Raw genomic sequence first — 26486 nt, forward strand, 5'->3', positions numbered from 1 at the left:
CAAAATATTTTCATAAAATGTGCTAAAAATAGAATATAGGGCTATAATAGGGATCCCCAAAGGTACCTGACAGTTTTGATACTGGGATTTATTAGAGGACACATGATGCTAATCAGAAACAATAAAATCAGTCAAAATGATCACAATGCCTTTCATAATAAAATTTGGATTTTGCATGGTTTTCTCGTAGACACGCATTTAAGAGGATTTGTAAAGATTTTAACTAGTACATAAATGTATGTATATATTTCAAGGTAAATCTTTGATCCCCTATTGTGGCCCCATCTACCTCAAAGGCCATTTTTTGAACAATTTAAAATCTTTATTACATCAGGAAGCTTTCACATAAATTTCAGCTCCTGACCAGTAAAGTGAGAGTATTATGGGCTTTGAGAAGAAAATACACATTATGGTTTAATTTGACCTCCAAATCTTTTTTCTAGTACCATAATAGTGTACGATACATTTATTAACTTGACAACATACCAATCTTCTCCTGGATTTTGTATGCTGGTGAGCACAGACTGGGCTCACAGTTTCAAGCAAAGTTATCAGCTGTAACTCTAAACTCCCACTCTGAGTCCTGAGGAAGATCGGTGACAGTAAAGAGGGGTCAGTGCAGGGGTACTCATTTCTCTGTTCCCTTAAACTTCTCTTCTACAAGGTAGTCTACAAAGATAATCAATATTATCAACTGCTACAGTGTTTATGTGGTTTTGAACAGAGATCAACATTTCCCTTTTTTTATTCTACTTTTAAATTAGTACCTGTAATTTTACAGCCACCATTATGTTTAGGTGGTTCCCATTTCAGATAAGTTATAGAATTGTTGACAGCCTCTGGTACACCAGGTGGCAAAACCTTGGCTAAAATAAAAGTTTAAAAACGTGAAAGAAAAAATAATTGAAATAAAGTACAATATGGTAATTGTTTTTTAAAATGTTATAATTTTTTTCAAATATACTTACTGTATTTGGGCTTGGGAGTTATGGGACCAATCACATCACTAGACTCACTGATTTAAAAACCTTCAAGATTCTTGGCCTGTATGTGGAAGTTGTATTCCTTGTCCTTTTTTAATCCCTTCACTGATGAAAAAACTCTCAAATTCAAGTTTTGTAAACAAAACAAATTTCAAGAATCACTTTTGTAAAACATCTTTTCACAGTTTTCAGCCATAATATACTAATTACATGCAACAAAAGGACATGTAAATCCACTTACTAGTTCATAAGAAAGATACATGTGTCAACAAGTAATCAGTTACTCACCCTCATAAACACACTCATCTACTGGGTAGTCATTAGCCTGCCTCCAGTGGTGGGGTCTTCGTATTCTATGACATATCCTATAATCTTCTTAAAACCATCATTTCTTGGTTTGGTCCAAGAGAGAGATTGACAAAATCTTCATCAATGTCGAAAACACTTGGATGTCCAGGAGGATCACAACAAGCTGAGTGAAACATTTAATATTTTCAAAATTTTTCAACCCAGTTCATCATGCAAGCACAAAGACATTCTTTTAATTGTATACACCAATCAATGCTCGAATCTTAACATATCCCTTCATATTGAAACGAAGTCTTAAAGTTTGGAATTCATTTGATATCTAACAATTCATGTTCAACAGAATTATCACTTCACTTCAGCTTAGCTTCAGGGGAGAGATCAAAATTCATACACATCTACAAAAACTAATCAATCACCTGAAAATGAATTTCTTTGGCTACCACTTAAATATTTAGATGACTTGCAAAATAAAGTGGACAGACAGGACAGTATATATAGCTTGAACGAATAGGGATATACTAAAATACTTAACTAAATGTGCATTCTCAACCAAATTTGTGCACAGTGCACTATTTAAAGAATGTCCATACAAAGTAGTCAAAATACCAATCCCAAAGATCTTGAACTTAGCATTTTACAATTTTTTCCTCATAAAAATAGACGAATTCAAAATTTGATGAAAAATATTAATGCTCTCAAACTAGGAATAATTAACATTTTTGGTGGAATGGCTCTGTTCAATGGTACCAGTTATGGAAGAAAAAAAATGCTGCTGTTTGTTCTTTATCACAAAATACATTGTATTTAAAAAAAATTCCATTTCTTTTTTATTTTAAACATTTTTTTTCCTTTATATTCCCACAAAAAACTTTAATCCACTATTGTTGTGCCACTCTACGGGTACCTCTAGGAACCATGATTGGGAAAAAAATTGTACAGCACTTTCTGAGGATAACAGCTAGGACATTAATATCACTAATCAATGTCCTCTTGTGACATACATTCCAATGAAAAACTTCAATCCTTCATTGTAGCCCTATCCTACCCCACTGTAGATGCACTTCATTTATTTATTTTTAATTACAAAAAGACAATTGAACAAACTACCATGTTATGACCGCATCTTATTATGACATTTTTTTTATATGTTGATGTAAACAAAATATTGATTCCATACTGGTTCCACCTACCCCATTAAGTCAGATTTGAACATGCAAACTTGAATCTATACCATGTCAGGACACTTCCACATAAGTTTCAATGGTTTATAAAAAGGAGATTTTTATATGAATCAAATTTTCACTGTTTCATAGCTACTTCTCCTTGAAAAGTTGGTCACCATTCATTTAAACAAATTAAAATTGCTAAGTGGTTCTCCAGAAGAAGTAAAATGCTCCAGAGCTTTTGAGTAGATTTTTGTCTTAACCTATATTTCCACATTTGCATAATGTTTTAGTTCTAACAATAAATTTGGATTCTACAATACCAATTAAAATACATTCAGTTAAAACTCCATGATTAAATTCCATACCAAAAGCATTAAGTGAGGAACTACTGTATGTGTACTTAAAAAAGCAGGCTTCATATTTTAGGGGGCCCTTGGTGCAGACAACAATGCCCTAATTCATGAATATCACTAAGAAATCATTTATAAATACAATATATGGTACAGACATTTATAGCGCTAATTCATGATGTCGCCAACACCTCAAAACCCAGTGATTTCGCTAAATTTTGAATACACTATTTTATGCACACATACAGTATATTTTGTGGCGGAAGGTTTTTTTTTTTTAGAAGAAAATGATCATTTCTTTCTCTTTCAAAGTATTTAAAGTATGCTAAGTTTGGATTCCTATTTTTCCATGCAGCCTACACACAGAGTTATTCTGAGCCATGAATTGTTTTATGCTGGTCCTAAATTATATATCAAATAAAATATCATGAATTCTATCATTATATTTGATAAGTATAGCAAATATATTGTGAAAATCCAGAAAAAATAGCCGTAATTTAAATTAAGCTTAAAATTAGCACTATTTTGGTAATATCTAAAAATTAACATCACAGACCCCCACTTTTAATTTTCTTTTCTGAATATATAAAATACTTTTAACCATTCTTCTTAAATTCAGTAAAATGTCATTACTTTCAAGATATTTTATTGCTTGATAAATTTTTTAATGCCAAAAAAATATTTTCTGAGTGCAAAAAGGTCAAATAATTGAACTTGCAAAGTAATTTGAAAATTTTTTGTTGTCACAAATTTTAATACACCTATATATTCAAGGTGAAATAAGACTGTGTTTGTTCCCATAATTTATTTGAAAAAAATATTGGAGGAAAAACTTTAAAAATTGATTTATGTGTAAGACGTATTTACAGTGCAAAAAAGTCAAACTAAATGCTCAATAGCACCAAGAGAAGCACATTAACCCCTATTTTTTGTTTTGATTTTTAATTAAGCTAGGTGTGTAGATTCTAAAAATATACTTGATAAAAGATTCTCATTACTTTTGAATTTAAAATTTCAAAATTATGCTTTGTAAAGTAGAAATCTGGTGTCTGATTATAATCGATAACATTGAAACACTAGAAGCTGATTCCAAACATTGATTGAAAATGAAAATAAACCAATGCAAGGAAACTCACAACATCTGTGTGATAAATGTATACAGACAGGGAAACTCACTACATGTGGGTAAATAATGCACTCTGGCAAGGAAACTCACTACAAGTGTGTTAATAATGTACTCTGGCATGGAAACTCACTACATGTGTGTTAATAATGTACTCTGGCATGGAAACTCACTACATGTGTGTAAATAATGTACTCTGGCAAGGAAACTCACTACATGTGTGCAAATAATGTACTCTGGCAAGGAAACTCACTACATGTGTATGATAATTTTAAACAGACAAGGAAACTCACTACGTGTGTGTAAATAATATACTCTGGCAAGGAAACTCACTACATATGTGTAAATAATGTACTCTGGCAAGGAAACTCACTACATGAGTGTAAATAATTTACCCTGGCAAGGAAACTCACTACATGTGTGCAAATAATGTACTTTGGCAATGAAACTCACTACATCTGTGTAAATAATGTACTCTGGCAAGGAAACTCACTACATCTGTGTAAATAATGTACTCTGGCAAGGAAACTCACTACATGTGTGTGATAATTTTAAACAGACAAGGAAACTCACTACATCTGTGTAAATAATATACTCTGGCAAGGAAACTCACTACATATGTGTAAATAATGTACTCTGGCAAGGAAACTCACTACATGTGTGTGTAAATAATATACTCTGGGAAGGAAAATCACTACGTGTGCAATTATTGTCCTCTGACACGGAAATTCACTACATCTGCGTGATAAATTTTAAAATTAAAGATAGAAACTCAAAACATCGACACAAATACTGAGGTATGTGACTAATGCAGAGATTATTAGATACTGTACGTAGCATGAAAAAAATTGCTGGCTTCACATCAATGTTGCTATGGAATGAAGGAAAAAAATATACTACATGTTTTGTCTTTGATGAAAAAAGAAAAAAAAAACAAAAAAGATAGAAATAATGTTATATTGTAATATATTTCAATACAAAATTTAATATTGCAATGTATCCAAGGTATTGTAATAGGATTTTTAATTTGCAATACCTAGCACTTAACTATGAACACAATGAGTGATTTGGCAATGTTAAAACAAACTACATTTCCTTTGCAGTAAATTCATCATCAACTTGTTCCTACTATGGATAAATTATATATGGCTCAACTAGTATTATAAACAATGAAAGTATATCCCTGAATAGAAAATAGCAAAATTTATATTTTTTTCCCTAAAAATGTATGTCTGTAACATGAATATATTTCATTCAGAATGAAAGTAATAATAAAGAAATAATCCTTGAAATATTATGTTTTTTACGTTATGTCAAAAATCTTGACGCGAGCCCATTGCAGAGGTGTGAGAGAGGAACGAACGACTACTCTGCATAGGAGATTGGTAAACAGCAACCCCCCCCCCCCCGCCAAACAAACAAACAAACAAACAAACAAACCAAAAAACACAATATAATATCTAATCATAATATTTAACCTCCTGGGGTAGTGAACTCTATAAAACATGTTTAGTAGACTTATCTATAATGCATATCATAGAAGAAATATGGAATCAAAATAATCATCCCAAATTAAACGTACATGTATTAACCATTAGAGAGAATCTAGGTATGTCAATCCAGTTTGTTTACTTTGTACCCCATTGGTTTTTCTGAGTTGAAATCATGTTTTTATTTCAAAATGAAATGCCATTTCACATTCTTTTGACATATAATTCAGTCTGTCTTTAATTTGATGAAGCTTTTAAATTGGATTTGCATCTCATAAGAATCCTACAATTTATTCTCAAATACAAATCAATCAGTGTTTTGGAAAATCCTTAAGTAAAAGCAAGAGGCCACTCAATCTCATTCATAACAGTATGTCACTTCTTTTCATATCCATGCTCAATACATTTCACTCTGATTCTTATTCTTCATAATTTCAATACTTTGCCGATGCTTCATTGTGTTAGCAATGTATACCAGTTCTTCTTACTTTTATACTAATTCCAGTTCTTAACTACTGTAACATTATTTTTAAATTTGCAAATTAAATCTCTGTTACAAATATCAATTTAAATATTTTTGTTGTAGGCAACCAAGAATTCAAGTAATGTAAGAAAAACAAAATGCCAGTAATATGTCTTCAATTATTTCATAAAAATGACTCTGGCCATCCGAACCGAGCAGTATCCAATCTTATAATTATGTGTTGATACTTATAAGTGTTGTCAAATCGGACAATTTTTAGTAACCGATTACTCGCTTACTTTTCCGATCAAGTAAACAGTTACACGGATGGATTTTTTTATAGACCTTTAAACATCCTTGCTCATGGTATGTATTCAATAATAACTGTAATATATGTAACGTCATTACAATTTCCATGTTTAACATTTACATACTGGCCAATATCAAACGCAAATGCACTGTAGATGCATTTCATTTATTTATTTTTAATTACACAAAGACAAATTAAAGCTTCTAAATGAATTTGTTCTTGAATATCCTGTAATAGTTGGCAATTTTTGCGGATGTCCTAAATATAATCTTACTTTAGTTTCGTTTCTGTGTATGTTAATTTCATTTTACATATTTTACACCTTTCGGATTTAAATTCTTTTAAAACATTTCGGAATCTATGCTTTTGATGGCTGTGGAGGCATCTTGTTTAAAATTAATCCTGTACTGCGGACTAGCACAGTATAAGTGAGGTAATTATAATTAACCCAGGTTTTCTACATTGTATACTGCTTGGCAATCAAAGCCATTGATTAGATAAGCTGTGAAAACTAAGTGTTATCAAAACAAATCGGTCATGTTTGTGAAACGCTAGATCAAGTCTAACGTTAAATAACGGTAAATAAAATGGTAGAGGTGTACATTCATTTCTGAACAAAATAACATTTCTTTTCTACTTTTGTCTATATATCCGAGTAACTGAGTAGCAGTTTTACTATCTGATACTCGCATTGTTTGCCGATTAACCGGTTAACCAGGTACTCGTTGACAACACTAGTAGAAATGGTTAAAATGGCATCACACAAAATAAAGATAAATTAATTATTCAAACAACAGGGAGTAATACAGTAAAACATGCTTACAATAGCAAAGAGCCGGGGACCAAAATATTTAATTCTTTATAATCATAAACTTTCCATTTACAACAATTTTAAATCTATGGGGAAGGAAATCACTTCAATGTAAGCATATAAATTCATTTTAAGCATGTTTGCTATAACAATGTTCTGGCTGATTGATTTGAAAATTTTATAAATGGTTCTTCAATGATGTGCACAATTTAGGAGACACTGCAACAAATGGAAGCTAGACCTCTGCTCCTTGATGAAAATATATCCTTGTTCTTAACCTTATTATAAATCTAGCTTAATAGTCAGACTGGGTGAAGCCTATCTTTATGAAGTATTGATACTGATGGTGGCATTACATAAAATCAAAGGCCTGAAGGCCTGAGAGACGCATCGCACTGAAGGTAGAAAACTGAAATTTTTTTACTTAGAAAAATTCGACATACATCTTGAGGGAACGAAAAAAAATCAGGAATAAAAATAAAAATTAAAAATATCATTTCTTTGAGGTTAAAAAAAGATTTTGAGTTGTGGCATTTTTTTAGTCGGTTGGAAGAGGGCAAACAAACATTTTTTTAAAGATAGTCTGATATATCAATTATAATTCATTGATATTTAAATTAATCTATAATTGATTTTAATTATACTTTTATTTTTTTTTATTCTTTCATTATAAACATAGTAGAAAGATGAAATAATGAACGAGAATTTAGAAATGAATGATTATTGAATAATTCTATATAATTTCATATCTGAATTTTTTCTGTTTCTTTCATTATGAGCATTTTTTTTTTAAATATCAATACTTTGTCTTAGACTAGTTTTATCAATCAAAATGACATAATACGTAAACCATAGTGGGATACATGAAATGTTTATATAATTCGGACTGAAAAAAAAAAAACCAATCGGGAGTGGTATACGGTATACTATGAAACACGTTTCCTCCGATATTTTCGATAAAATTAACTCAAAAAGTCTATGTTTATACGGTATTAGTAAACCTATAAATTGAAATCCACTGTCATTGCAATTTTTTATCAGATATTTTATCATACTCAACTGACATTTTACCAAAAACCGATCATTTCACTGTTTCGTGTCACCCTTCCTCGTGGAATTTTTTTCCCAAAACAGTCTAGACAAACTCCAAAAACAGCTTTGCTTTTCCGGAAGTAAGAAATTGAGACTGAAAAAGACTCCGAAAATAGAGTCCGCGCATGCGCACACGCACAAAAAATAGCGATTTTTCGGCAAAAATGATGGGTCTACAAAAACTGTCTGTGCAAAGTTTTGGAAAGTATGGCAATTATGCCAGTACTCAGAAATGCTAAATAAAAGACTTCGGAAGAGATCGTATTTGTCAGATTTTTTATTTTATTTGCAAAAAAGGAGATATTTACTTTCAAAGTTGACGTTTGAAGTCAGGTCAATTACAGAGAAAATGATACGTTTGAGAAGTAAATATGCATAATAAAAGGGATATATATGCAAAATGGGACAATACATATTGTAACTGTTAAAAACTTGACTGAATTTTACACATATATTAGCATTCCGGTATTCTTATTTGTGTACGACATCTGAATAAAACGCGTAAGTTCTTACCATGGTTATTTACCGATTTTTTTTTATCACATATGAACAGATATTATTATGAAAACATTTTTAAAACTATTAGCTATCAAAATGAAATCTTTAAAAACCACTCTTCTAGAAATTAAGGTCACAACATGTCTTCTAAATATAAACCTGTGAATATCTCTGCTCCGTAGTGAAAAATGCGCATTTTCTAATTAAAATACATACAAGCTGGGTGTCTTCAAAAACAAGTAAAAGCACCTAGATATCGTAGGAACAACATAAAATTTAAATCAAGGAGACAATAAATCAAATAAGAAAATAATTCTTACCGGCAGTATTGAATTCGAGTAATTTCATAAATATAATTATCCATTCAACAAAATTAAAGTCAAGTCACAATGCACTAAATACAGCCATTATGCAGCCGTATATTTGAAGAAAGCGAACGACAATCCATCGTTTGTTTACATCGGACGCCATTTTGCCGCAATGCATGATGGAGCCAAAGACTTCGTTTTCGGAGTTCATGCTGTTTTTAGAGTTCGTCTTGACTGCGAAAGGTGGCCCTTGTTGCAAAAATTTATTCAGTTGAACATCTTACTATTCGTTTCATCAAGTGAAAAAATAATGATATCCCTTCTACTTCTATAAAAACAACCATCTTGTTCCTACTGTTAGTGATGTTTTATAAAATAAAATTATTGTATATTTTTCTCAGATATTCGTACAAGCAATGTCGTATTACAAGGCCTAATAATTTATGGCAAGAGCTGTTGCAATGTAAATAGATCTTACTCCGCATAGCACATGTTTGTTTGTTGTTGTTTTCTCTCTTTCTCTATTTTTGTTTTGTTTTGTAATTGTTTCTTTTTTGTTATCTTTGTTGCTTTCAAAGTATAAACAACATATATATGTGAGATTTTATGTTATTTGGTATTTAAAATAGACAATGAATATCACCAACTTGTCAATATACATTTGCTCTATTTTCAATGGCGTATTTAGAATCAATATTGTGGAGTCCTTTGTCGCCGCAGTAATTGAAAAGAAATAAATGGGGGTTGACTGCAATGAGGCCACATTGCTGTTAGGGATGCGCCTCAAAAAATAGTTTGTGTCCAAAAACATGTGAATAAACATGATAAATATTAAATCCCTCTTTTTGACATTATGATATCATGAAATTAGCTTAACAGCAGACTGGGTAGTGCAACTTGTATAATTATATTTATATATATTACCTGAATTAATCTCATCATCATCATCACTGTCAAATGAATTTCCATTAAATTCCCAACTAAAAGGGTCCGATTCCACTTCCACATCTGAGCTAGCCATTTGGATGTCTAAAACATCAAAGCATTTAGATTCAACATCACCTTTTAAAAATTAAAACTGTCTTCAAACAAGAGGCCCATGGGCCACGATGCTCACTTTGGTCAAATAGGTTCAATAAAAGACTTACTTATAGACACAAAATATTACAAAAAAATTTATCAATTCAGATTCTGAGATCTTATTTTCCAGGTATAAGTCTTCTTCTAAATGTGTCTTTGTGTGACATCATATTGTAACTAGGGGATTGCTCTAAAATCAGCCCCAGTATTTCCAATTTGTTTAAGCATCATTTATGTTAAAAATTATACAAAAAATATTTTTTGGAAAAAATATACAAACTTAAATTTAAATACAGATCAATCTGGATTTTAACTTTTTTGCACAAAACTATAAATTAAGAGTATATAAAATTATAATCATGTAATGAAAAAATATGAAATTCAAGCAATATTATCATTCTTTCTACATCCATCCACTTTACAAAACAAAACCACAGATGTTGAGAGTAAATTAATAATATAAACTTACTTTTATAGTCTGATATAAATTTGATCTCAAAACCTTTTTGGTCAAAGCCAGCCTGGCAGTAAAAATCTGCTTCTGACGAAGGTGACATTCGTCTTCTCTGAAAATAGATGTGATCAGGGAATACATAAGCTTTAATTCATAACATACTATATAAATGGTGCCTGTTTTGGAGGGTAACAAATGAAATTGACACCCTTTTGAAAACCATTAACCTTTTGTTTTGTCATTGAAATGATCCCTCCTGAAATATTTTATCGACCAAATATTAGAAGATTTTTTTTAAATTTTAATCAATTCTTTGCCTGTAATCAAATGACCACCAAAACTTGTGTTGGATCTAAGGGAAAACAAGTTTCTTGGTTGACTAGTGATACTTTTTACAAAAAAGTTAACTGTTTATTGAGTTTTTTTTAAAACATATAAACATAGGTAATCAAAGATTACAAAGCTCAATGAATGGTACATGTGTATCCATAAGTAAGGTAAATCTTGTACCAATTTTGTGCGAGATCAATTATCAATGCAAGTTTGGTTAAAGTAGGACTAATAGTTGCATGGGAATAGACCTGCTCCAAAAACTTTAAACTTAAACTGTTTACTCATAAAGAAAATGTAGGTCAGTTCCAGCATCCATAGCATGTCTGGTAGTGTCCATCCCTAGTTTCGTCATCCATGCAAGTTTAGTCATAACATGTCATATAGTGATAGAGCTACTCCAGACATTACTCTGGTCACATATCTGAAAAATGTAGGTCAGATTCAGCATCAAAAGCAAGTCTTCTTGTGTCCATCTTTAGATACATCATTCCATGCTAGTTTGGTTCTGGTAAGGCTAATAATTACTCATCTGGAAAATAAAGGTTAGATCCAGCATCCAAAGCAAGTCTGGTAGTGTCAATCCCTAGGTGCATCCTCCATGCAACTTTGGTTCAGGTAGGGCTTAGTTACTTGGAAATGCATGGACTTGCTCCAAAAACTTTAACCTGGTCACTCATCTAGAAAAATTTAGGTCAGATCCAGTATCTGAAGCAAGTCTAGTATTGTCCATCCCTAGATGCATCATCCATGTAAGTTGGGTCCAGGTACGGCTTATAGTTACTTGAGAATGGACTTGCTCCTAAAACTTTAACCGGGATGCCGACACAAACGAAAATCAATAATTATGATTTGCCATCTAAATCACATGTTCAATTTCAAGTGTGATTTACAACATTTTCATAATTTTATTCGGTAAACAAATAAAAAAAATTACAAATTCATTTTTAATGGACCCAAATTATAGCTTGTATAGCCACTTTATTAGTGTAAAATGTGCACTGTGCCATTTGGCTGACCCCACGAAATGCAAGAAAGCCTGATTTTCTAGTTTGTAAGTTCATTGCAGTCTGCACTCTTGGTATTCGTCATCGAAATTAAATGATATCCATGATGTATCATATAACAAGAGGCCCAAGGGCCTTAACGGTCACGTGAGTATAAAACAATAATCCATAGAGGATCCATAGAGTATAAAATAAACTGATAGAACCTTAATTTGTTGCCCAAAAGCAAGAAAAATAGGATGATCATGATCTTCGAAATAATTAGTCTAATATTGAGTAACAACTCATAAATTAAGTTCTAATCTGTCCCCAATTTAGATTTTTTTCCTATAAGTTTTATTTTCTAATATGCCCCCACCCTACCCCCGAGGGTCATAATTTGAATAATCTTGAATCTACACTACTGTAAAACACTTTTTATTCACAAGAACTTTATTTTTGCGTAATTACGTGAGACAGTGTGCTCGTGAAAATTTCATTCTCACTTATCTTAGTATTCCTAAAGATTATATACAGCAAACACATTTCGCTAATAAGGAGTCAGTGACTATCTTGCGAAAATGAAGTGTCCCGAAAATTTAGTGATCTACAGCACCTGAAGATGTTTCTGTATTAAAATGACTAATCATGACTTTGTTGTTCTTGAGAAGAAAATTTTTAAATGATCTTTCATATATATTCCTAACTAAAATTCGATCACCTGTTGTGTCCCCTCCCTACCCCAGGGGGTCATGATTTGAACAAATTTGAATTTACATTACCCAAGGATGCTTCCATATAAATAAGACAAATCATGGCTTTGCTATTCTTGAGAAGAAGATTGTTAAAGATTTTTCCTATGTATTCATATGTAAATCTTTGATCATAAATTGTGGCCCCACTCTAATACCTGAGGATGCTTCCATGTAAATATAACCAATCATGGCTTTGCTGTTCTTGAGAAAATAATTTTTTCAAGATTTTTCCTATGTATTCCAATGTAAAAATTTCATTGTTCATTATGGCCCCACCCTCCCCGGGGTTCATCATTTTAAGAAATTTGAATCTACACTACCTGAAGATGTTTCTACATCAGTTTCATCTTTCTTGGCCCAGTGGTTCTGGAGAAGATTTTTCCAATGTATTCCCATGTAAAACTTTGATCTCCCATTGTGACCCGCCCTGCCCCCCGCAGGGGTGTGCAATTACCATTGCCCAATGCTCAGGGCTACCAATTTTAGAGGTTGGGCTATCATAAATCTATACTGCATTAGCCTGTCGGGCTAGTAAATCTGAAACGAAAGTATATGTATATTTACATCGACTGAATTGATGTACGAATTAACTTTGTTGTAAAATCATAATCTTTAATTCTTTTCAACATATATGTATTGTGTGTTGCTATCGCCAGTCGTTTCAGTGACTGTCACAATTATATTCAATAAAAATAGGGAGAAGTACCTGACAATAACATAGTGGAAACCATTATTTGTTTTATTTATTTCAACTTAAATTTTTTTTTTTTTTTTTTACCTTTTTGTTATACTTATACATGTATTGTTTCCGGTAGTTAATGGGCTAGTGACGATTGTCAACCTCGAGCTAGTAACTTTGTTACTTCCACTAGCCCAGGCTAGTAACTAATTTTTGTAATTGCACACCCCTGCCCAGGGGTCATGATTTGAACAAACTTGAATCTACACTACCTGGGGATGTTTCCACGTAAGTTTTATCTTTCTTGGCCCAGTGGTTCTGGAGAAGAAGATTTTTAAAGATTTTTCCTATGTATTCCAATAATGTAAAACTTTGATCGTCCATTGTGGCCCCACCCTACCCCTGGGAGTTATGATTTTAACAAACTTGAGTCTACACTACCTGAGGATGTTTCCACATTAGTTTCATCTTACCTGGTCCAGTGGTTCTTGAGAAGATTTTTAAAAGATGCCATTAATTTTTCACTAATTCTTAGTTATCTCCCCTTGGAAGACGGTGTGGCGCTTCATTTGAACAAACTTGAATTACCTTTACCCAAGGATACTTTGTTGCAAGTTTGGTTGAAATTGGCCCGGTGGTTCTTGAGAAGAAGTTGAAAATGTAAAAAGTTTATGCAAGACGCACACCCGCACGACGACGGATGAAAACAGATACATGTAGCAATAGGTCACCTGAGTGACTCAGGTGACCTAATAAAATCAGAGCCACCAATCAACATATTGACATCCACTGGCTAAGCAACAAACTTCTCCTCTGATGTGGTTCCTAACTCCAAAATATCAAGTCATTTTGCATGGCTGCACCACAGATTTATGAAATTGATGCATATGGAAAATATTACCTTAGGCCATTCCAAGTTTTTTCTATGTTTAGCATCCACCCATCTTTCAAATACTTCCCTACCTATTCGCAAAAAACACACAAACCAAAAAGTAAAACACAAGTCATTATAGCCATAAAAATGATGTCATTCAAAGAATATGATTCCATTAATCTATTTTTCTCGTAGAAATATTTAATCTTCAGCAAAATCAAGGTATTAAATGCTTAAAATATTCCAAATATGGCATATTGTAGACAAATACTTAGAGAAATTGACAGAATTCAGTGAATCGACCAGAATAAACAATTTCAGGACTCCTGATTTTGTTTGTTTGTTTGTTTTTTTTTTTTTGTCAAGGGATGTCAAAAAATCCAAGGCACACGCAGACGCTAAACATTGAAAAAACTTGGAATGGCCTTAAATGTACAATGAAATACCATACTAACAAATTCTAATTAATTATCTAGGCTCGCTCTTTGATCTCTAAAAGTTGGCATTAAAAAATGATTTTGGTTTAAATATATTTTATTCTAAATACTTGCTGTAATAGATGACAAATCTCCATGAAGTTCTAAAAACAGAAAATTTATTTCCACATATCTGTTATCAAGGTGGCAGGGGATAATTTTTCTTTTCAATGCCAAACATGTGCCGAGGGGGTAGGCATATGCATGAGGTCAATAAAAACAGATCATAGTTTGGGGCAGTTTCTTGGGTGCTAATTAATTGCACTTCATATATCTATAGCTCAAAAAATGTGTCAACGTATAACATGTAACCTACATATTAAAGTGCACATGTACCAAAAATGCACTTGGAGGTCTCCAAAGATTTTGGCTTGTTTTTCCAAGATTTGGGCTGCTGTCGCACCTATACAGCCCATCCCATTCCCGAGCGAGCAGGATAAAACAGCCAGTATTCTGTAGAACAATGCATGCCCTAATGAAAATTCACCAATTGATCTGGGGCCATTCACCTTCCCTCTGAGATGCACACCACTGCTTTTCAGCTGAATTTCCTCTGCGACTGACCAAATGTCTTAGTTTCGCATTTACAACTCTATATATGCTAAGCATCAGAGTGATACCTACATGATGCACATCATTTTTCTCAGCAAGCTCTGCTACACTGCACATGTACATGTATCCCATAATTATTCTATTCATTTTTCTACATAAAATATCACATCAATCAGGGGATATCTCAGTTTTTAAAGAAATTTGACAGCGCGTACTAATCTATAGTATGAAACTATCCCCTGCCACCCAATGCCATATGGCCATAGTCAAGTCGTACCCAAGGCAATTCAAATCTTAACATGTTAACATACAAACATATATGGTTTTGAGTTGACACAGATAAATGCTGTTTTTATTCTCACGGATCAAAAAGTTCCTTGATAAAATGGTTTGCTTAATGGATAAAAGTTATGTAATTGATCCTAAAAGTTTCCTTTTATTATATTTTGCTAGTTGTAAAGGGGTATATAATAAATTTATCATTATAACAGTAACTTGATCCTGAGACCCGTATTACGTCTCGTTGACAGGCGCGGATCATCAGATCAAACTGATTTGATCTGATGATCCGTGCATGTCAACTTGACATGATACGGCTCTTCGGATCAAGTTACTATTATAATTATATATATATACTGGCCTCTGTTCTTCTTTCAGAAAATATCATAGGCTCAATTTCGTTGAGTCAATAATTTGGAATATCCCATAATTATCTCTTAATTTGAATCACTTAAACATGTTAAATCAACACATGCCCCTGATCGGCCGAGAATTGCAAAATTTGGTGAAAAATTATGTTAATCACTGAAATGTGCATAGAGACTATGACAGAATGTAATATGGGTTTGCTGCGCATAAGGCGACGTGATTTGAAAATGACATCATAATAGCCTTACTGAATAGCCTTACTGTAGAAATAAAATTTTAATTCCCATTAGTTTACTTCGCATTAGCTGTAGTGTGAACACAATTTAATTTGCATTATTTTAATTCACATTATTTACTTCGCATTAATTTACTGCGAATTAAACTCTCCGTGTGAACAGGGCATAACAATTTAATGCATGTTACTGTCAATCAAAAATTGTTTTAATCAGTAAATCATGATGCAAAAACTAACATAACTTGCAGAAGTCAGCATAAACAACTTCACTAGCGAATCAAGATCCCATTCAAAAAACATTGGTAATGTAATGCAATATCATGCACTCAAGTGTATAATATATAATTTTCTTATCGGTATTGTAAAACAATTGATACCCCATATGAGTTCCACATGGTGAAAAGAAGGACCCTTGACATGACCGACTTGCTAACCAGACATGACCTCGGCCACTACGTGGCCTTGGTCAGGTTAATTAGAATAATCTAACTGTGTCTTGGGACAGGCCCTCACTACAGTTAGAATCCCTCCCATATACATGTACCAATAATATAGCAGAAAATTGCAGAATCGCTCGGAAATGATTTTGGAGAAAATTAATGAAGTTGCATTGAAAATAACAGTCAAATTAATCATAAAAAACCTTTTGAGACTGTAAATACCTTTCATCTAAAAATTTAATCCATATAATGGAAGAATTCAACACTTTTTCACCAACATTTTTTACTCGTTTCAAATTTACACAAGATGTTGACATTGAGAACTCTCGGGATATTTCATAGTAAATGCACAAAGTTAGAGTTATCTCCCATATTTTCTTTGCTACATGGACAATACACGGAATGCATTCTATCGTTGAACAGGGTCCGTAGGACATTTATCATTTTAATGATAGAACATTCTATCTATGGTCAGGTCAGTTAACCTCGTAGACCAAGTCTTGGGTCCGTATTTCACCATGTTGACCTCAGAAGAGGTAATAAATTGTTAATATTGTTAAGTTATGAGTTGTCATCAATTTATATAGGGGAGTCAGCTTGTAACAATTCTCCTGGTTACGAGTTGAATTTTGTCGTTTCATTAATATGACTTGACCTATTGGGTTTGATCTGATCTACTCAACATGCTAGAGGTTCACGGCGATATACTTTTGACTTGGCGCTCCGAGGTATATAAGGAGCGTACGGACGTTTAACCGAGGCTCTTACTTGTAGGAGGAGATCTGACCTAGATACGATCATACGAGGCTGGTTACGAGTTGACCAAAAACCCTTAAACAGACACTGTAACCTTTCTGTGTTTCCCAATCCCAAACAAGGATAGACTGTAATGCAGGCCCAACTGTGTTCATTGTACGTGTATAAAAAATGAATAAAACGGGCACTATAAAGATTATCGTTCCGAAAAATTGACACATACAACTGACCTAGTTCGAATTTTCTCAACTAAGTGACAACTTTCCAAAGTTCACAGTACATACGATGAACTTCAAGCATCTTCTAAATTTCCATCTTCAAAAGTAAAAAGAGAAGATTTTTATACTTTAAAGCTTACAAATACTTACAAAACTGTCTTTCATACGCAATGCAGTCTCAGTGATCAGTTCATGTTCATGTTGTAGGGTGTTACCTTCGCTTGACTGGTTCTTGTGAACTTCCGGTAACCAGCACATTTCTGAAAAGTGAAAATCTTGTAATATGCAGGCAATGTTTATGACTTTTAGAGTGGGACAGTTGCAAAGTATGATGGCAAAGGTACTTATTTTGGCCATTTTAGGGTGGGACAAGTCATTTTAACAACAAAAGACCCTAGATACATAATCTATATAACTCAGTAACTGTAGGGCAGTGGCGGATCCAGAAGGGTGTCTAAAGATTAAGGGCCTGGGACACAAATTATAAATGCAATTAGCAACAACAATATAAAAATTTCTTAATCTTTATACGAATAATTTTGGTTATAACAGGGGAGTTGGCGCCCCCCCCCCCCCCCGAACACCCTCCTAATAAAGGTCCCTGATTTTATTATGAATTGAGAAAAGACTCAAATACATGTAGTTATTCAAATCCATGAAATAAACCCTCAAATCACAGGTTCCTCCTAGTTTTTAAACAATTTAGACCTGGCCTTCAGTGCAAAACTGTCAAATTAATCAATATAATCAAATTATCAGGAAATTAATTAATCAATTTAGATTTAGAAAGTATGCTACATTTAAGATTTAGACAGTATGTTAGAAGCATATAATATACTTTTAGTCAAGAGTGTATGGGGATTTACCCTGGATTGTATTCCATACACCTTGAGGCTGAATCAAGGGTGTAGGGGATTTACTCTGTGTTGTATTCCATACATGTGTGCAGAAGGCCCCAGTGCTTTTTAACTATGCCTTGTGACATCACAATATTTTACCTTCAGCTCAAGCTGTACATAGTACATGTATACTAAATTACACCAGCTGGCTTGCTATACAAACAAATCTTGTATTACAAGTTAGCTTGCTGCTTCAGCCTCTGAGGATGTATAGAATACAATTTACCAGAGGAAAATCTCTTTACATCCTTGATTGAATTGCAGTGGATATATCCCTGCTAGAATTACAAGAAAAACAATCCAATGCATGTCATATTTCCTTAGAAATAAAAAATCTCATGGTCAAGTAAGATTTTATACAACTTTCAAACATTTTCAGGTTGCTTGATATCCAAAATCATGCACGTTTAAAATTCCCAAAATTATTTCATTTAAAAAAGGAAATCACCAAATATTTTGCAACTGAATGGAGTCTGTACCCTTCAAGTAGTAGCCATCTATATAACAGCCTCAACATGGCTGATGAAGGAGAAATTTAAAGGTCATATTATATTGTATATATGTACAGGGGTATTTATGAACTTTAATTTACTTTGATTTAATTTTCATACAAAATGAGGACGGGAAATATATTCTTTCACTGCAGTGGAAGGTATGAGACCAATTTATTTAAGACTTTATAAATCTATGTTTATGCACTGGTCCCACTCTGGTGAATAATATTGCCTAGTCTCTTATTCATGGACTATAAATTTGTGGAAACTTGAATGTAATTGATATTGCAATTCAAATTATCCTAGTAATTAAGAATACGAAGCCAAATATACTTATTAAGCAGATGTTGCATTATTTTGTATGCTTTCTGTGGTTCATGACATTATGCTGAAAATTCTTTCCAAAAAATATTTACTTGTACATACTTATGTTTATCTAGAGTGTTCCAAGAAAAAAACATGTGTTGCCTGCTATATAGTCTCATAAAAGTTGCAAATAAATCTAAGGATGGTCAGGTATTTGCTGTACAGTGCATAAAAAAATCCACAAATAGGAAGGCTCTGATAGAAATTGACAATATAATAGAAAAAGTTGAATATGACTCCCCTATCCTCAAAACTAAACAAAATAATATTACAATTAAATCAGAAATAATTATAATTTAATGCATGTTTCCAACAATCCTCTGAAAGTCTGACTATCCCTATGATATTGACTTTACTACACTTGAATTTAACATTCAGCTGATTTTCAAAGGAAATACTTAGTATTCAAGATATCTTTATCTAAATTCACACAATGATATATTGTGAGAACTATTCAAATGTGTCCATTTTTTTTTACCTTGACTTAGCTTTTTCATTTTGCATTTTGTTCAGTTTTAAAGGAACTTTTTTTTTATCCAAATACACATACAGTGTACTATCACATGTTGGTAAGACGTATTCAAATGTGTCCTGAATTTTTTATTGTGACCCCTATGATATTGACCCAACTATTTCAATCTGCATTTAGCTCAATTTCAAAGAAATTATTCAAGATATTTTTATCTATACACATATCTGAGATAAACTATGTCAATTTTTTTTATCTTGATCTTCCCTTTGACCTTGACCTCGCTATTCCTTATTTTGCATGTAGCTTAGTCTTAAAAAAATCTTTTAATTTATTTTTATCTATGCACTTGCACTGACACATATTGGTGATAACATTTCAACTGTGTCCAAATTATGACCTGTTCCTTTTGTTAATCATTAATCTTACTATTTATTTTAGTTACAGCTCTTTTTTTTTAAAGAAAGTATTCATAATATTTCTATCAAACGTACAATAACACAAAATTGGTGAGAGTTATTCAACTGTGTCATAATACTTCAAACCTTTATAAAGTTTCCTTTGACCTTGACCTCATCATTCCTCCTTTACTCTGATTTTGAACCATAGAAGCCTGATGCTTTTTTCCTTGTTTCATCAAAACTTATCCTGGGTAAGGCATTCATGTCCTGTTATAGATTTTAATTTCTTTTAATGAAGGTTGTTATCTAAAACACTGATATCTCAAATACAGGGATACATGTATGTCGAAGTGAGTTGGCACTCCCTAAAATTTTTTTTTCAGCATTCTTCATGTTTTTAACCCTTGTCATTTCCAATCTTTCTGCGAAAATTTCAAATTGTTATTAAAAAAAATGAATTGCAATGTTTATGCCTTTATAAAAAAAATTTAAACAAAATAAAAACAAAATTTTACCTATCAACCCTATTTTTTATTAGCAAGTAATGGTACATGTATACAAGCATGTTTTTTTCCTTAGGCCTGATGTCTTATAGATTTCATTCCAGTTAATAAATCTTGTTGATCGATTGATTGTTTGTTGTTTAATGTCCCTCTTGAGAATTTTTCATTCATATAGAGATGCTACCACTTGCTGGTGTAGGGCTACAAATGTTGACCTATACTTGGCACTCAGGGCCAGTGAGGGATATTTTTCGAGCCAGCACTTACTGTGACAAGGGACCTTGGTTTATACAGTCTCATCCAAAGGACCGGTCTCCACGACCCGCAGTGGGATTTCGAACCTGCGACGTAAGGATCAACTCCTTACTCCGCGACTCTAGAGCAGACACCCTAACCACTGCGTCATGCAGGCGACAAGAAATCTTATTAAAAAGTCTAATAAACTGTAGCTCTGTACATTGTATTTACCCTAAAATGTGCGAATTCAATGCATCACCAAACTCGATAAATCATGATATCTGTATAACAACATATTGCTGTTTCCTAATTAATGAGAATTAGTTTGTGTATATATATAGTGCAAACATATAGTGCATATGCATATATGCATAGTGTATATGCATATAAACATATCAAGTTTTCAAGCAATAATTACTTAAGTTGAACTTCAGTATCCATGACACTGATATATTGAATATCATGGATATGTTGAAAGGGATTTTGAAGTCCCAAACCCTTATTCTTTGGGTATTTTGCCCTGGATATCTTGAATCCTTAGATATCAAGGTTTGACTGTATTTAAAATTTTTGGAGTTTCATTGTTATTCTGCTAACCCAGTTAAGCAGGTATTGCTATTTCAATCTATACTATATGTCTTGTTAATTCCTAACCCATACTAATTATCAGACTAATAATCAATGACTTCCCTAAGTAAGTTGTGACTTATTGACCACTTTGGGGTACATTAAAAGTGGCAGATTCAGGACCACCCCCCCCCCCACTCCAAGATATTTTTTTTAAATTGTCATTTTTACAACATATTGCATAAATGAGATTGTCTCTTTGCTATATCCAAACACATTGTTCTGTATTGTATTATATGTATTAAAAAACCCAAACATTTACTTATTGTAGTACTCTTAGATAGATTAAAGGCCGACTGAGTCATAATTTTTAATATCATACTTTCATGTAAATTAGTTGAATCTGATTCATCAAGAAACATTTGTTAAAAACACTATTACCCGCTGAATAATGAAGCCACACCCTCCAGGATAGCAACAGTCGACATTGCTTGACTACAGGTGATATTCCAAAAAAATATTGACTCTGCAGAATTTATGCGCGCAAGGTTCACTGTAATGTGATTGTTTGTTTGTTTGTTTGTTGTTTAATGTCCCTCTCGAGAATATTTCACTCATATGGAGACGCCACCACTTGCCGGTGGAGAGCTGCAAATTTTGTCCTATACTCTGCACTTACGGCCTTTGAGCAGTGAGGGATCTTTTTTGTGCCAGCACCTACTGCGACACGGGACCTTGATTTATACGGTCTCATCCAAAGGACCGGTCTCCACGTCCCACAGTGGGATTCAAATCCGCGACGTAAGGATCAACTCCTTACTTCGCGAATCTAGAGCAGGCGCTCTAACCACTGCGCCACGCGGGCGACTCACTGTACTGTGTATTTGTATAAAACATTCAGTATGATATGAAAAATACTTCATGTAGTTGCAATTGAGGGTAACATTGAAAATTTTCACCCCAAGAAAACCATTGTCAACCTCGGCTGTGCATCGGTTGACAATGGTTTTCTAAGGCTGAAAATTTTCAATGTTGCCATGGTTACACTCAACTACATGCAGTATTTATATAATACAATCTCAAACTTTATATTACTGAGAAAGAACTTCAAGATATCCAAGGATTCAGGATATTGAGCCTCGGTTGACAATGGTTTTCTTGGGGTGAAAATTTTCAATGTTACTCTCAACTTCATGCAGTATTTATTATATTATGCTGAATGTTTTTGCTAATACATATAAAAGTGAACCTTGCATGCATAAATTCTGCGCAGTCACTATTTTTGGAATATCACCCGTCATGAAGCATTGTTGACTGTTGCTATGCCGGAGGGCATGACTTCATCATTCGGTGGGTAATAGTGTTTTTTAACAAATGTTTCTCGGCGAATCAGATTCAACTATATAGCAGCAGAAATAATCTGAAAACTGAAAGCCAACCAAAATGTTAGTCTAAAAATGTTGATTTATTTTGCTCCCATCCTTTTGCATAAAGAAAGCTTGAAAATTCTTTCCATTTAACTCACATTTATCTTTTGTAATTACTAATAGTATGCGCAGTGGTTATAGCATTTGCTCTGGAGTCGCAGCTTACATTGCGGATTCGAATCTCATTGCAGGACATGGGGACAGGTCCTTTGGATGACAGTATATACCGAGCTTCTGTTTCATAGTATGCGCTGGCATGAAAAAGATCCATAATTGCTTATGGGTGCACAGGTCTAAATTTTTGGCCCTCCACTGGCAAGTGGTGGCATCTCAGTATGAGAGAAAAATTTTCAAAGGGATGGTAAACAAGCAAACAATTATTTTAATTACTTGTTCTTTAATATTAAGCAAATATGAAAGAATTTTATTTTTTCTCTTGAATATTTTGCAATTGTATCACAGCTTGAATACTGTTCGTTATCTCCATATATTTTGTCAAACTCTTTCTTTCAAATAAACTTAACTTTCGGGAAGTTCTGGTAAAGTCAAATTACTGGTATATAAAATGTGAGATTATATGATGAAATAATTTCATTAGAGATGATGAAATAATCTCATTAGATAAGGCAACATTATTTAAAATGAATTGTTTAAAACAGATAAAAAACACTAAAAAAAAAAAAAAACCAAACAAACAGATAAAAGAACACTAAAACAAATTCACTTGTTTTAAGTAAAATATTTACATATGTTTATTTACTAAACATTTTTTTTAAGAAAAGGTAAGTCCACTTTTATCATTCTTGATCAGGAAATTCGGATTATCCCTCATTCTACTTTTACAACCAGTAACTCGCAATGACTTTTTTTCAATATCCTAATGTTAAGTGCACAAAAGGCAAACTTAGGGCCTATAATTTATTAATTTATCTGTTTGCAATCGCATTGCCTTTGACAAACTACTTTAAAATGTCGGAGTTTCGAGGAAATTCAGTCAATATTAATAAATGTTATGTAACATATAAAACTGATTTTAAAGTTTAAAATAATAATTACATTAAACACGGTACCTTATTTTAAAGTTAATTATTTCAATTAATAGAGAAAATATCCTTAGAAGAAGTGCAACTTTATTCACATCCTTAACTGAATGTCATTTCTAACAAAATAATCTGTTAAAATCATGTTATAATTTTTTTTATCAGTACTCTGGTCTTTAAGCGACTAAATAATAATAAAACATATCAAAAACAGTTAATTCGGATTTTGTACTATGTAAAAATTGTCAAAATATGTTGTTAATAACTTACTTTTACTGTTGATGTCCATTTTCACGGAAGTTACTCGTGCGCATGCGCAAAAAATCCATCAGGGGAAAGTGTGTAAACGCCATGATGCAGCATGAAAATGTGTGTGGAAAAAATCACGTTCAGACCGGAAACTCACACTATGAACAATTTTGTATTTTCTGGGTAATATACGGTGCGAAATTCCGTTTTCAACACTTTAGAAAACTCACTACATGAGTGTAAGTGGTGACTCTTCAAAATGTAGTGACTTGCTGGTGTGTTACCTAGTGCGTGTAGTGAGTATCGGGGTCTTACAAACACACACACACACACACACACACACATTTGTAGAATTTCTGTATATTTACTAAACTATGTGCAGAATTATTGCCACATAAATGAAAACAGTATTTAAAATCTACATGTATTGTGTAACCCGAGTAAGCAGTACTTCATTATACTAATTAAATTTTTTACGGTATTGCAAGCTAAATAAAAACAGTGTAGTAAATGATACTATTTCGCCCCCCCCCCCCCTCTGTTTAATTTTAATCTAATCTATAATTATTACACCCCCTCCAGATATCCATTTAATTAATTTTAAGTTGCCCCTCTCCTTCTACTTAATTTTCTTTTTAAATCTATAATCTATGTTGAACAATCATTGAGGAAAAACACGTCCCTTTTTTGTTACTATTCGCAATTTTATTTTCACCCTCATCTTTATGGTCGGCCACCAAAAATAATTGCTTCCTCGACAGGGTAACAAGGTGGTTATTTATTTATTTATTTATCATTTATTTTCAAAAAATAGTAGGTAGATGTACGACGTATTTGAGGCTGGAAGCACAAGGTGAAAAAATAAGAATAATAAGAATAAAAAAATCTTAGCACCAAGGAATGATTTAACATATTAATATTTATCGAAGCACATAGAATACAAAGTAAGATGGGATATCAAAATGTTCGTGGGCTGATGCGATAAATTTGATACTTTGTAGTCTGTGCTTACAAAATTTATCAGGAACAAAAAACAACAAAAGATTAAAAATGTTGAAACTTTTAGCTTGATAAGTTGATAATTTGCCGAATTATTAAAAATAAAAAAGACATTATATGATTACCCGGCGCTGTCGCCGTTTAGTTTTATGACATCCGACAACTTCATTGTTTCTAAATGTCAGCTCTCTCATACACTAATCTTGATGAGATTCCATGGGGTTAAATGAGGACTTAAACCTCTTGTTTATATGATTTTACGATGTCATGAACAGCAGTTTTTAATACATATAACATTGTAAATGAATCTAAACATAGTGAAAGCTCATTACTTGTTTACTCATTACTCATTTTCGGAGTTCAATTCCCACCAAACACGATCAAAGTAACTTTTCCAAGTGACTGACTTTTCACACCCGGACTACATATCAACATTAACTGTGCATCTCTCATCTCCTTGAATCTTTTTCGGCATTTAAAAGGAAGAACTCTAGATGCATTTTATTTTTCTGTAGCCCATTGAAACATTTCCGGGGTCTATACTATTTTTTTCAAGGGGTGAAACTATATAGAATTTTGAAAAAAAAAAGAAAGAAAGAAACCCGTCGCCCTTATTGGGGTCAATTTCAAGCCCTTGATTGTTTGTGCTCATCAAATAAAATTTACAATAAAATTTCAAAGATATTACAGGATGAGGTAAAAAAAAATCAAAACAAATGTGACATACCCCATGACTAAACTGATGGGATTTTTGGATGACAAATACTCAATCATATCAAAAGAGTTTTCTCAGTTACACTCAGGTAGAAAAAAAAACATGTTCGAGGTTGCGCCGCCTGGACATACTGTTGCATTCAAACATTAACAATTAATTAAAAAACAAACTTACGTTTTATGGTTTATTCTATAGATATAAAAGATGATGCTAACTAAATAATAACGATAAACCCTCGTATGTTACTGTAATCCGGACGATTTTGCTCTCTAACTCTAAAGTCCGCATTAACGAGGCCCGACTGTATATCAGCATTATCAACATTTGTAATTAGTCATCATATTTAACAGTGCAATGTAGGCAAATTTAACCTTATGATATATTTAAAGTGATCAAACATCTAGAAATTGATTCCTATCTACAAAAAAATCTTTCATGTAATATTTTAATAATACTGAAGTTGATTTCTTACATTCAGAGTGTCCATGGGGTAGTTTCGGACCCAATTGTTCATACCAATGTATAGCAGGCTTCTATGGTCGTCTTTGTCAGGTTTCTTGCGAATGTAAAGCACATCACTGTAATCCTGTCAATGGATGCCAGCTAAGTTTTACTCCAAAAGGTTTATTCATCCGTACATAATTTGAATTATAGATTTAAAGATATATACGAAAGAGAGAAAGCAATAGAAAAGTTTTACCTTTGATACGCGTATATTTCATTTTTTTTTTTTT

General features: G+C 32.8%; 2 long non-coding RNA genes across 3 annotated transcripts; both read right to left on the minus strand.

The window, feature by feature from the left end:
• Positions 1 to 256: 256 nt before the first annotated feature.
• Positions 257 to 9873, minus strand: LOC133175445 (uncharacterized). Its single transcript, XR_009719286.1, has 5 exons — positions 9828 to 9873; positions 1272 to 1455; positions 969 to 1088; positions 768 to 866; positions 257 to 669 (listed from the first exon to the last, which is right to left on the minus strand). It is a non-coding gene; the product is annotated as an uncharacterized LOC133175445 (long non-coding RNA).
• Positions 9874 to 9875: 2 nt separating this feature from the next.
• Positions 9876 to 17606, minus strand: LOC133175446 (uncharacterized). 2 transcript variants are annotated; one of them, XR_009719287.1, is made up of 4 exons: positions 17537 to 17585; positions 12829 to 13045; positions 10453 to 10549; positions 9876 to 9932 (listed from the first exon to the last, which is right to left on the minus strand). It is a non-coding gene; the product is annotated as an uncharacterized LOC133175446 (long non-coding RNA). The 2 variants fall into 2 exon arrangements; XR_009719288.1 differs by lacking the exon at positions 12829 to 13045 and having other exon boundaries at positions 17537 to 17606.
• Between the last annotated feature and the right edge of the window lie 8880 nt (positions 17607 to 26486).

Source organism: Saccostrea echinata, unplaced genomic scaffold (genome assembly GCF_033153115.1).
Source record: "Saccostrea echinata isolate AGI-Se365-2 ecotype Australia unplaced genomic scaffold, CSIRO_AGI_Sech_v1 ptg000062l, whole genome shotgun sequence".
NCBI classification, from domain to species: domain Eukaryota; kingdom Metazoa; phylum Mollusca; class Bivalvia; order Ostreida; family Ostreidae; genus Saccostrea; species Saccostrea echinata.